A 12,106-nucleotide genomic window follows, 5' to 3' on the forward strand; every position below is an offset into this window, starting at 1 on the left:
TGTGGTGCAGGGCTCTCAGCACATTGTCCTAGATGTCCTAGATGGTCCTCACTGTGATGCGGCTTCCCACAGGCTCTCAGCACATTGTCCTAGATCCTCTCCACTGTGGTACAGGGCTCTCAACACATTGTCCTCGATGTCTCTAAGCAGCACAGCTGTTGATGTGAAGGAAGACTCCAGCCTTCTAGGTTGAGGAGGAGGGGTAGGTAAAGGTTAATTATGACTTCTCAAGAGGTTGGCTTCAGCATTAGCATTTGGCAGATGTGATGGGTTTTTCAGTATAAGCAGGTTTAACCTAGGCATAACAGAAAGATGTAAAAACACCGTCATCTAAACTTAATCAGTCCTCAGCCCGTCTGAGGGAGAGCCGAACTCCATGCCATGGTCAAATTCTACATCTAGATTTCAACTCAGACCAAGAATGAAAATGCAGCTGTGTGGTGGTGGCTCATGTTCCTAACCCAGGCACTCAGGAGACGAGGCGGGTGAATCTCTCAGCCTGGTCTACAGAGCGGCCATGGTTACACAGAGAAACCTTAAACAGGCTAACAGAGAACAACAAGGCAGTGCAGTTTTCCCCTTAGACACATGTGCTTCTGGTAGGCTCGCTGTCCATCATTCCAGCTCAGAGGACACTTCCCCTGATGTTCAGAGTACTGGCTCAGTGTTTTTGGAGGATGGACTCCCAGTGAATCAGATGAAGCCCTGAGGACCTGCCCTGGAGGCATCAAGATGTCAAACCAGGGGTCCCAGGGAAGCAGCCGCAGATACAGGAGACTGTGGCACAGCTAGCGACAAATCCAAATGCCTTCCCCACAGCTCTCTTTTATTGGTTTCCCCTGAGCTTCTAGAAGTCTCAGGCATAAGGCTTCATTCATCCAAGTCTCCAACAGTACCAACAGGAAACCTAATCATCACTGGGCCCTATTAGTAGGAAAAAAACCTTCCTTCGAAGATACCATAAACTAGCAACCTGAGGAATCCTGGTTCTGCCACAAAACTTGTCTACCCTGGTGTCACATCTGTTATGATCTAAAACTTCCTCCAGATACCCGTACTTCATTATTTCCCAGATGCAAAGGACACCTGCTTTTTCAATTTTTTTTTTGTATTTAGCATCTTTCCAATGAAGACACATTTTATTAACTGGACTATGTGGTCCATGACCATAATCCCAGCACTTGAAAGACTGAGGCAGAGAATTCATAAATGCAAGGCCAACTGGGCTACACAATCAACACCCCCCCACACACAAAAAAAGGGAAAACAAAAACCCTGGTTCTCAGCCTCTGCTGTCCCCTGAAATCACTGTGAGATTAGAGCCGGGCTGGGGAGTGCTCACCTAGAAAGGGGAGTATGCTACATAAGCAAGAGAATGTGAGTTCTAGCTCCAGAACACATGTATTTAAAAAAAAGCCAGGCACTGCACTCACCATCCTAAAACTGGGGCTACAGAGCCAGGGAGGTCCCTGGGGTTCACTGCACAGGTGGTCCAGCCTAATCAGCAAGCTCCAAGTCAACCACACACCCTGTTTCCAAAAAGAAGGGTCCTGAAGAAAAATGCCCAAGGTCGATCTCTCACACACACAGGAACAACTGAATTCACATGAACACATACACACACAGAGAGACACTCACACACACTTTCCACACCACCAATTTAATGGTTCTGAGATGCAGCGTGGTCTGAGGTTCTGTAGTTCTGCATGTTCCTTGATTGGTCTTAGTAGTACAAACTGCTAAAAGGCCCCCAGGTGAGGACTGAGAGAGCGGCGCGCACCTGGAGGCAGCTGTTACCAGCTGTGCATTTACAAAAATAGCAAAGCTTCCAAGTATCATTCCATCAGTCTGTCCCTTCTGTGTGTCATCTGTACTGGTACATAGTGCCTGAAATTCACCTCCTAACACTACTTACAAAGCTGGGAAGAAAGCTTGGGGATAAAGTGTTTGTTGTGTAAGCATGAAGAGATGAGTCTGGATGTCCACCACCACAGAAAAAGCGATGTGTGTGCCGTGCACCTGTAACCCCAGGAGCGGGGATGGGAGCCAGAGACAGGCAAGTTCAGTGAGAGGCTCCGTCTCAAAACACACGTTAGAGAGCAATACAGGAAAACACATGCAGGAAAGATCAGCATGCGCGCACGCACACACGCACACTCCATCATGATGTGACATAAAATAGACAGGACACAAAGCTTACGCCCAAAACAAGTAAGCAGTCATATACTGGAAAAGATCTCGAAACAACCTACCAATTTTCTTCTTTAATTTAAACGTGCAGCTAGGCATTTAAATTGTTATCGCTTAGAATAACTTAGGGTGACTGATGAGGATTCAATAATGGTAAATACAGAAATTGTTATTATGCAGCTATCCTAAATAACGCCCACTCTTTCTTCCTAGTTCCTTGTCAAGCTCCCTTTCCTCTTTTCGTTGTTGAATTCCTTCCCTTCAAAAGACTGCATATCTGAATCAAAACGTCTTAGTGAGTTTCTGGTGTTCTCACAAAATGCCCAAGACTGCATACTTATAAATTTTTAAAAGTTAATTTGCTCAGGCTAGGAGGCTTTAATTCCCCCAATCAGGCAGTCCCATGTGTTCTGCCCCTGTGAAAGGCCCCTTGGCTGTCTCATGTCATAGTAAGGGCTCATGCAGAAAGAAGGTGGTCATGTGCCAAGAAAGAAAGCAAGAGGGGTTCAGAGACCAGGCTTGCCTTCTTATACAAGAGCACATCCTTCCAGGAAGTAACCTGGACCCCGAGAGACCTGACCCTTCCCGAGGGCTGTATCCCTAAGAACCTAGCCGCCACCCATCGGCCCCCACCTCTTAAAGACACCACCACGCTGAGAACCAAGCTTCCCAGCACATGAGCCTCTGAGGAACACATTCAACCCACACCCAGATTGTAAGACCACACTGTATTTTCCCACACAAGAGATTTAAAAAATAAAAGAAAGAAATTTCATTAAAATAAATCAAATCTAGCTACTACAGTCCCAAAAGAAATAAATGCATGTGTGCAATAAAACCATGCACCTACCACCTACGGGCTTCTGGCCACGTTGCTAACAACCCACTGCAAATGTAACTTGTCTCCGTTTCTTTCTGCTGATGAATGGCAATTTAAGGGGCAATGGTTTGTTTTTGCTCTCACTCCCAGCTTACAGTCCAAGGTAGGGAAATCACAGCCGTAGGAGCTTGAGATAAATGGCCACATGACATCCACAGTCAAGAGAAGAAAGCAATGAATTAATGTCATCAGATTTGGGGGGGTGGGTCACAACCTGTGCTACAACTCACATCTGGCCACCGAACCTCAATAAGACAATTAAAAGGGCCTAATAAAAAGTGGAAAGCCTAATAAAGGAGATTCATCCAACATGACCACCCTGGGAAGAGGAGCAAAGAGATCCACTGAACCCCTCAAGCCCAGTGTCGGGGTCTGGAAATGAGACCAAAGTGTAAGCGGAGAGCCAAGGATATGCTCATCCAAGCAGTCCCAGTCAAAGCGTGGGCCCACCCACCACTGACCCATCACTGTCTGCATTCCCGTCTCAGGTCATGGGACACGGTACAAACCTTGCTCTGGGAAACAAGCTCCTCGCCTGGCTGCTGTCTTTTCCTTCTCCCAGCATGAGATTCCTGGAGGAAATTCCCATTTCTTTGGGCAGGGGTTGGGGTGGGATCTCTTGTTGAGAAACCGTGTCCCTCTAGGACAACTTCGTTTCGGGGCCAGGCTGGTTGCTTTCGTGCCTGCTAATGCTCAGCCAGCCCTCTCCATTATATCCAGCCCAGGTCCCCTGTTCAGGGGTCTTCCCCCATCAGTTAACTTGGTCAAGACAATCTCTTACAGACATTTTCAGACGCTAACCTTAATCCAGACCAGTGGTTATCCTCCTTCTTAATGTTCCTCATTCTGCGGTGACCCCCAACCATAAAATTATCTCATGGTTCCTTCATCACTGTAATTTTGCTGCTGTTAGGAATTGTGATATGCAGGATATCTGATATGTGACCCCAAGGGAACTGTAACCCACAGCTTGAGAACCACTGCCCTAGACAACCTCTCACAGGTGTGCCTAGACGCCTGCCTCTTTGTATCAAGCCAATGATTAGAACTCACTAACTATTAACTAACTAACTATGGTTTTTACTAACCATCACACAATTCAGATATCTAACAATAGTGTGGTGGTTTGACTAAAAATGGCTCCCATAGGCTCACAGGGAGTGGTGCTATTAGGAGGCGTGGCCTTGTTGTTGGAGGAAGTGTGTCACTAGTGGGTGGGCTCTGAGGTCTCAGAAGCTCAAGCTGGGCCCAATGGCTCACAGTTCAATCTTTGCTGCCCACAGATCCAGATGTAGAACTCTCAGCTCCTCCTCCAGCACCATGTCTGCCTGTAGGCCACCATGCTTCCCACCATGACGATGATGGCCTAAACCTCTGAACTGTAAACCAGCCCCAGTTAAATGTTTTCCATTATAAAAATTGCCGTGGTCATGGCGTCTCTTCACAGCAATAGAAACCCTCACTAAAACAAATGGTAACACTGTACCACATTTATGTACTGGAAGACTACACGATAAAATGAAAGCATTTAAATTTGACAGGAAAACACATAATACTGAATAAATTATGTCAGATGAACAGAGACATGCTATGGGATTCCATTTATACGAAAATAAAAAGACATAAAAAATCATTTATCCTTGGCTTGGTGGCTTGCGCCTGCAATCCTGGTGCTCAGAGGCAGAAGCAGTGTGATTGCCAGGAGCTGGAGGCCAGCCTGGAGTAGAAGACCCCATTTCTGAAAAAAATCATTTGCAGCACAGATCAGGGTAGCATTTGTCTGTGAAAGAGACTGTGACCAGAAGGGGACAATAATTGGGAGTTAGTGGGTTATTCACCTATAAATACTGTGACACAAACTTAAGATTTCGCATCTGTCTGAGAAGTGCTTTGCTGATATGAATTACCTCCCAAAAGAGGGTTTTCAGACTATTATACATCAAGGGAAATATCACTTATTTCATTCAGTCCATCAATTAAACGAAACACCAAAAACTGCAGTGTCAGCATATGTGATATTTAACACGTGTGGCACATTATTATTACATACTAAGTCTCCATGAGTGTAAAGCTGAAGACACCCCATTCAATCCAGCACAAATGTTACCAATTCTTGCTCCTACTTTTGACAAACTTCCCACCTTGGCGTACAATATCCTGCATTTCCAGGAGTCTCCAGAAGGTGTCCCCATAAGCTCCCACTCTGCTGCGACGCCCAGACCCTGGCACCCAGTATGCGGGGACTCTTCTCTAAGCTGTGCGGAAGGTGGTATAAGAGGCCCACTCCCCTGTTCCCGCAACAGAGGGTAAAACAACGCTCGTGGGATCCGAGGATTTATTATAAAACCCCGTGGGAAAGGTCTCTCGGTGTTTGCTGGCTTCCAACCACAGGTCTGAGGCACACTGGCTTCTTGGCAGTGGAGCCAGGGAACAGAATCAAGACAGCGCCAAAATCAGAATTAGGGGGTCCCCTGACAAGTAAAACTTCTTCCCGCGCAGGCTAATCATTAGACTCCTGCCCTCGGGGTGAGTTCTCAGGATTCCACTCCCCTGTTCACACTGACGTCACTCTGGCCCGTCTGGCCAGTTCCCAGATACGTCCCTACAGGCTAGACACCTGTGCTAGAAGCTAGCAGAAACCCCCTTTGCTCCTTTAAGCTAGTCCTGTCAGCCAAAATGGATGACTGGGAGGTCCAAGACAGCAATCGCGAGCACTTTCTAAATCGAACACAACAAAACTGGATTCCTATTTTATTTATTTATTTCATTTGCCTCCGGTGCTCTGCATTAGAAGAAATTGTTTCGTTGGATTTCTATATATTTGTATCTAAGATTTTGAAAGAGAGTAACTATCTACTTTATGCTCTGGATAGAGTGATAAAAATAATGCAGGTTTGTTTTCTCCTTTTCTGGCTATGGGTCATTTTCTCTGAGTCTTTTGGGGCTTGAATATCCAGAACAAAGAAAGCAAGCTGTGATTAAAATTACAGCCACATCCTGCTGAAGCCCAGCCTGCTTGTGATGTGTTTCAAAGGACAAAGTCCTCCACCTGCTGGTCTCAGGCCAGTCTGCAACTCTCTCTCAGACACACACCCAAAACAATACCTGGTGGAAATTCAGAATTGAGGGCAGCCTCATGTTTTTATCTTAAGCTGGAAATATACTGAGTATCATTCAAGAAGGAGGAAATAAAAGACGTGTTATCATTTCCCTTCTAAGCAGATCCAGATACTCTTTCCTTCCTGGGACCAGACTTCAGAGTTGGTCTATTCACTGTTTTTGTCTGTTCGTTTGTTTGTTTACATCAGCATTTTCTGGTGGCCCAGCTTCTATTTGTTTGGGAATGTGGAGCTTCAGACAGTTTTAAATCTCCTGATAGAGATCTGGACCTGACCTTTTCGGTTGCTTAGCAGTGAACACAGAACCTCACAGACAGTGAATGCTTGCTCATTCAATGATTGCTTTGTTGATATGACCGATACTTTCCGATCTTCTTTCATCCGGGATGGGAGATGATCTCAGGGGAGTCCTATCCAGATCAGACTGTAAAGTGAACATGGTCTTCATTAGTATATGCATGACACTGACGTATAAGGAAGATCTGGAAGTATCAGAACTATAATCCACCTAAGATAAGACAAGGCACAGAAGTCCTGGGTTTGTACAGGGAACGAACCTTCAGAGTCTTAGATCCTCAAAAATATCCAGAGGGAGCTATTTCCTGTTCGGATTTTTTTTTTTTTTTGATAGCTTCTAAGCTAAGAAAGATTACCCTTCCATAGCTAAGCATTTTACTGTTAAGGCTTTAAAGAAAATCAGAGGGATTAAAATATTTTGGCATTTATGAATCTGAAATTTTTAAGTCTTTAGACTTGCTTCCTCCGTGGAGCAAGTTCCTGCACTGGGTCAGACAGGAGTCTCTCTGCCTCTTGTTTTAATTGCTGTTGTTTTATTTGTTACCTTGGGTGCTGGGGGAGATCTGCACACGCCAGGCACGTGCTCTGCCACTGAGCTACGTCCTCAGCCCCGAGAGTCTCCTGTGCTCAATCAATCGAGAGCAAAGATCCAGGCACGATGTGGTTTCCAGGGCACTTTGCTTTCCCAAAGGTCCCGAGACAACGGAACAGGAAGGTCAGCCCTTGACCGTGTTGCATCACAGGGGCCTGTGGAAACCCTGTGGTTGCCGCATTTTCCACTCCCTTCCCAAGCCAGGATTTGGTCATGTCTCTTGGCAAAGTTTTCCAAAATCAATCTTCCCATTTACCCCCGCCCCTTACACGGTTAAGTGAGTATTTTTGGGCGGGGTCATTTTGTGTGTTTGTTTTGTTTTTCTGAAGCCCAAATCTTGTTGCATTTATACGTAAGCAGTTCATAAAGCCAAACCAAGCCTGTAATTCATCTGTGTATGATAAGCCATGAGGTGTGTGTGTGTGTGCGCGCGTGCCCTCCAATAGGGAAAAGCATAATCAGTCCACTCAAATGCAGACCCTTCAGCAATGTTCCCTAGAGCCAAGTAAGTACTGAAGGCGGGAGTGACTGGGAAGCCTCGAGCCTTGTACCTCTCCCTGTGGAGACCCACTGAAGTAATTTTCAGCAGACGAATGCCCCGGGAACCTTCTCAGGGACCAGAGAAGTGATCCTTGTAAACACATCTAAGACCAGACTCCGGAAGCTCTCTAAGAAACCACTTCCTGCCTGGGGTTCTATCACCGCTCAGGCTCTTCCCAGGATGCCATGTTCAGTCCCCGGAGTCTCCCATATGCCCCAACCACCTGGTGATTCTGCATTAAGCTGGCTCCAGGCTCTTCACTCCAAAACAGGGACCCAGCTCCTCTCTCCACAGCTCAGGTCATCTCACCCCACGCTTGGCCACACAGATTAGCTAGCATCTCCAACCTGGGCCACTCAAGTCTTCTCACAGACAGTAAACACGCCCCTCCCATCCCTGCTAAGCCCCCACCCTACCAGCATAGCTCCTCAAGGAAAGGGGAAAAAGCAAACTATTGGGAGAAAATGAACACTATTTCACATTCCAAAGGGCAAGTTTACACCTCAGTAATGCTTTAGCATTTCCTGGCACTTGGCCACTCTTCTCTTTTCCAAACTAAGTTGTCCTGAGGAACGTGAAAGTCAGAGCATTTCCTGATTTTGCATCATTGGACATTGGAACCCTGATTCTCTGAGCTCACCAGATTTTGTACTGACATGTTAAAAACCACCCATGATTTGAGGGACAGGTTTATATCTCTCCAGCTTTTCGGGAACTTCCACTGAGCCACGCCCAACAAGCCTGGCTACTGTACTAGCAAGCTAATCAAACATGACAGGAAATGGAAGTGCCAGGAAGTGGGCTTGCTCCAAGACAAGCAGAGGCACTCGAGTTTAACAGCTACGGCCAATTAAGAGAAGGTGATTCAGGCAGCCACCTGTGTGCCCGCAAGGTATTCTGTAGTTTAAAAAAAAAACCGAGGCTCTCAGTTGTCACTCTAAATGTTTAAGACAGCAGGGTCTGAGTAAGAGCTTTGGCTGTCAGAGTCATGTATTAGATACATGGATTAACAATGTTCTAACTTCTGCTCATGGATTAGCAATGTTCTAACTTCTGCTCATGGATTAACAATGTTCTAACTTCTGCTCACTTAGCAAAGCGCAGCTCTGACAAGACGTTGTCCTTCTCTACTGGCCATGTGACCTGCATGCGGGGCCACTTTGGGCCACTTCCCTGGGCTTCTGGATGGATTCAAAGCAGATCAAAAGGCCAATCAAGAGCACAGAGCAGCCCAGGGGAACAGAGGACACGGGTTAGCTGAGGTACAGACAGAACTCTGGTTTCTTACTATCCCAAAGGTGCTTCAGGTTAGAATCTACACTCAGGGATGTAAAATCCCTGCAGTGAATTTATGAAGTGATCTTGAATATACCTGAATGCCTAAGCCTCAGTACCCTCGTTTTTAAAGGCTGGAGAGATGGCTCAGTGGTTAAGAGCATTGCCTGTTCTTCCAAAGGTCCTGAGTTCAATTCCCAGCAACCACATGGTGGCTCACAACCATCTGTAATGAGGTCTGGTGCCCTCTTCTGGCCTGCAGGCATACAGACAAACACAATATTGTATACATAATAAATAAATAAATAAATAAATAAATAAATAAATAAATAAATAAATAAATAAAAGAAAGGTAGAAACTGCCCTCCTGCACTGCTGGAAGGAGCAGAAGAAAGGGACAGTGGAAACCGAGCCAGAAGGGCTGGACGTGGCAGCTCAGGCCTGTCATCCCAAAACAAACTGAGGCAGGGGGTCTTCCTGAGTTTCCGGCCAGCATAAGCTGCACTATAAGACATTATCTAAGAGAGTCAGAAACAGGGTCTTCTCGGAGTCCTTGTAAAATTTTTGGTTGTGGTTTTGGCAGTTCTGAATACAGCATATAACCCTGTTTTAAGCCATGGTAGAGATCAAGTTATTTTTATTTATGTTCTGTATTTCTGAGACAAGCCTCCTAACAGTGGGTAGAACCACCCCCTGCCTTGAAGGCCTTGCCCTCTGTGTTTGCACAGAGGCGGGGCTCCCCGCGGTGCACACCTCTGACTGAGCACATTCCAAAAACTCCTCTGACAGTTGACAAGCCCCGGAACTGTCCAGTGGCCTTGGGGGATCTTCTTGGGACTCGTAGTCTGGGACAAGCCTACAGCCTGTTCCCTCCCTTTCGCCTTCATTGGATCACACGTGGTTCTGATCACACTCACTTCAACAGCCTGGTTCCCTCTGACTCGCTCTCCCTCAGGCTTCTGCCCTATGAAGAACCTTGCAGGTCTAATCCTGTCCCCAGAGTCTGCATCACTGTAGACCTCCTGAGCCAACACAGGTTCCCATGGTTCTCTTCTGACAGTGGGCAGCTTGTCCTTTGAGGTCTGGACAGGCAGTTCAGCCGTTCACAGAGCCTTTTCATTATGGCAGTGGGAAAAGCAGCGAGGAAGCGGGCACAATACAGATCTTTGTCAGGGCTGAGCTTGTGGGCAATTTAAAGCAGCTGCCTTTTTAGGAAGCCATAGTTTCTGCCCAGGGGAAGGTCTAAAAGTGAGTTCTTTAAAAAGAATCATCTTCTTGGTCCAGTAAGTCAAGGCTCACAGTCTTGGGTTCCTAGCCTAGGACACAAGGACTAGATGGTAGGTTTGGAAGGGGACTGGAGCCCACCTTGGTTCTTACACATCATGTGCCAGTATCACACTTTCTCTTTCCTTTCTCTCACATACCAACCTAGATGGTTTTGCTGGATGCAAATTTTACTTAAAAATATAGAAAACAAAATTTGTAACAGAATATTAGCTGGGAAATCATCATTTTCCCAAATGGAAAGTACTGGTACTAATTGCTAGTTTAGTGTTAAACCTAAAGAGGATGAGGGTCCAACCCTGTTTTCCAATAAAAGTAGATTAACCAGTGCCACAGACATTTGGGAAAGTCTAAAGGAGCTGTTAGAGGGTGGCTGTCATGTAATGTCACATCTGCAGGGTACTTGGTGTCATTGGCTATGATCATGTCCTCTTTTACATGTGTGTGCACACACGTGTGTGTGCACACGTGTGTGTGCACACGTGTATGCATAGGTCAGAAGATACTTTGAGTGAAGTTCCTCAGGTATTGACCACGTTTTTTGTAGTTGATGATGATGTTTGTTTTAAGATAGGTCAGTAGCCGAGAATCATCAAGTGTACCAGGGATCGTCTGTCTCTGCCTCATCGGCTCTGGGATTATAGACACACTCCATACCGTCCAGCTTTTCTGTGAAGTGGGGCTCCCTCTCAGGCAGCACCCCCCCCAAGTTATCTCCACAGCTCAGGCATACATATCCGCTTTTACATGATTGGTGGCACGGTCCCTTTCACACTCCATAGCTGGAACATTATGAGGTCTAATTTTTCCCATGTAGAAGAGATGTTCATTGGGGGTGGGGAAGGATGGGGGTGGGCTCACTGACCAGATACCAAATCAAGAAAACAGTATAGCCAGGTTATCCTTGCTCCCCATGCCAACCCTGTCCTCTTGGGTAGTCTCAGGGAGATAGGTCATCCTTCACAAAGACATCCCAAGCAAAACTAGAACGTTGCCTCTGATTTGGAATCTTCCAACATGTGAAGAGTTTAGACATAGTCCACTACAGCAGGGCAATCTTGGTGCTGGCAGCAGGACAGGGTGGCCACATGACACCCACAGTCAGGAAGCAGAGAAAGGTGGGCACTGGTGCTCTGTCACTCTCTCCTTTGTCCTGTTTTGTCATCCCGGGGCCTTTCCCCATAGGCTGATGCCAGCTACATTTAAAGCAGGTCCCCCTTCCAGCTCTGAAAACACCACCACCTACCCAGAGGTGTGCCTGGGTATTCAGGTGCTCCAAATGTCGCCAAGTTCACAATGAAGATTTGTTACCATGGCATTCAAAGACGTCAACCTTACTTTTAAAAAACTGTGAGGTTTTGCAATCTGCCAAAGAACCTTCTCATTCAGGCGTCCCTCAAACATGTGGCTCTTAATTTTAATTCAGCAGCACATTCTGACCCAGCTCCCCACTTACTCTTAGCTCGGGCTATCTGTGGCCTCACCCAAATCCAACCCTCTCCCCCTTTTCTCAAAGCCTTCACATAAAGCCACTTCTGTCTGCATCCTTCCCAGAGGCCAGAGCCAAAGCCCTGGGAGCTGGAGAATGAGGATCTGAAAACAAAGCCAGACCTGCAAGAGTAGAACTTTCATTTTTAGAGTAAGGGCTGATTCGGCCTGAATCAAGTAACTGCTCGCCTGCGCATCTACTCAAAATAATTAGCTTTGATTTAAAAAGAAGAAGGAAGGAAGAGAATGAGAGAGAAAGGAGGGAGGGAGGAGGGGAGAAAGGAAGAGAAAGAAGAGAGAGAATGAGAGAGAAAAGAAGGAGGGAGGGAGGAAGAGAGGGAGAGAACAGAGAAAGAAGGAAGGAAGGGAGAAAGAGAAAGGAAGAAGGAAAGGAGCAAGGGAAGGAAGGAAAGGAAAAGAGAGGAGAGGAGAGGAGAGGA

This window comes from Microtus ochrogaster, chromosome 1, assembly GCF_000317375.1.
Source record: "Microtus ochrogaster isolate Prairie Vole_2 chromosome 1, MicOch1.0, whole genome shotgun sequence".
In the NCBI taxonomy this organism is placed as follows: domain Eukaryota; kingdom Metazoa; phylum Chordata; class Mammalia; order Rodentia; family Cricetidae; genus Microtus; species Microtus ochrogaster.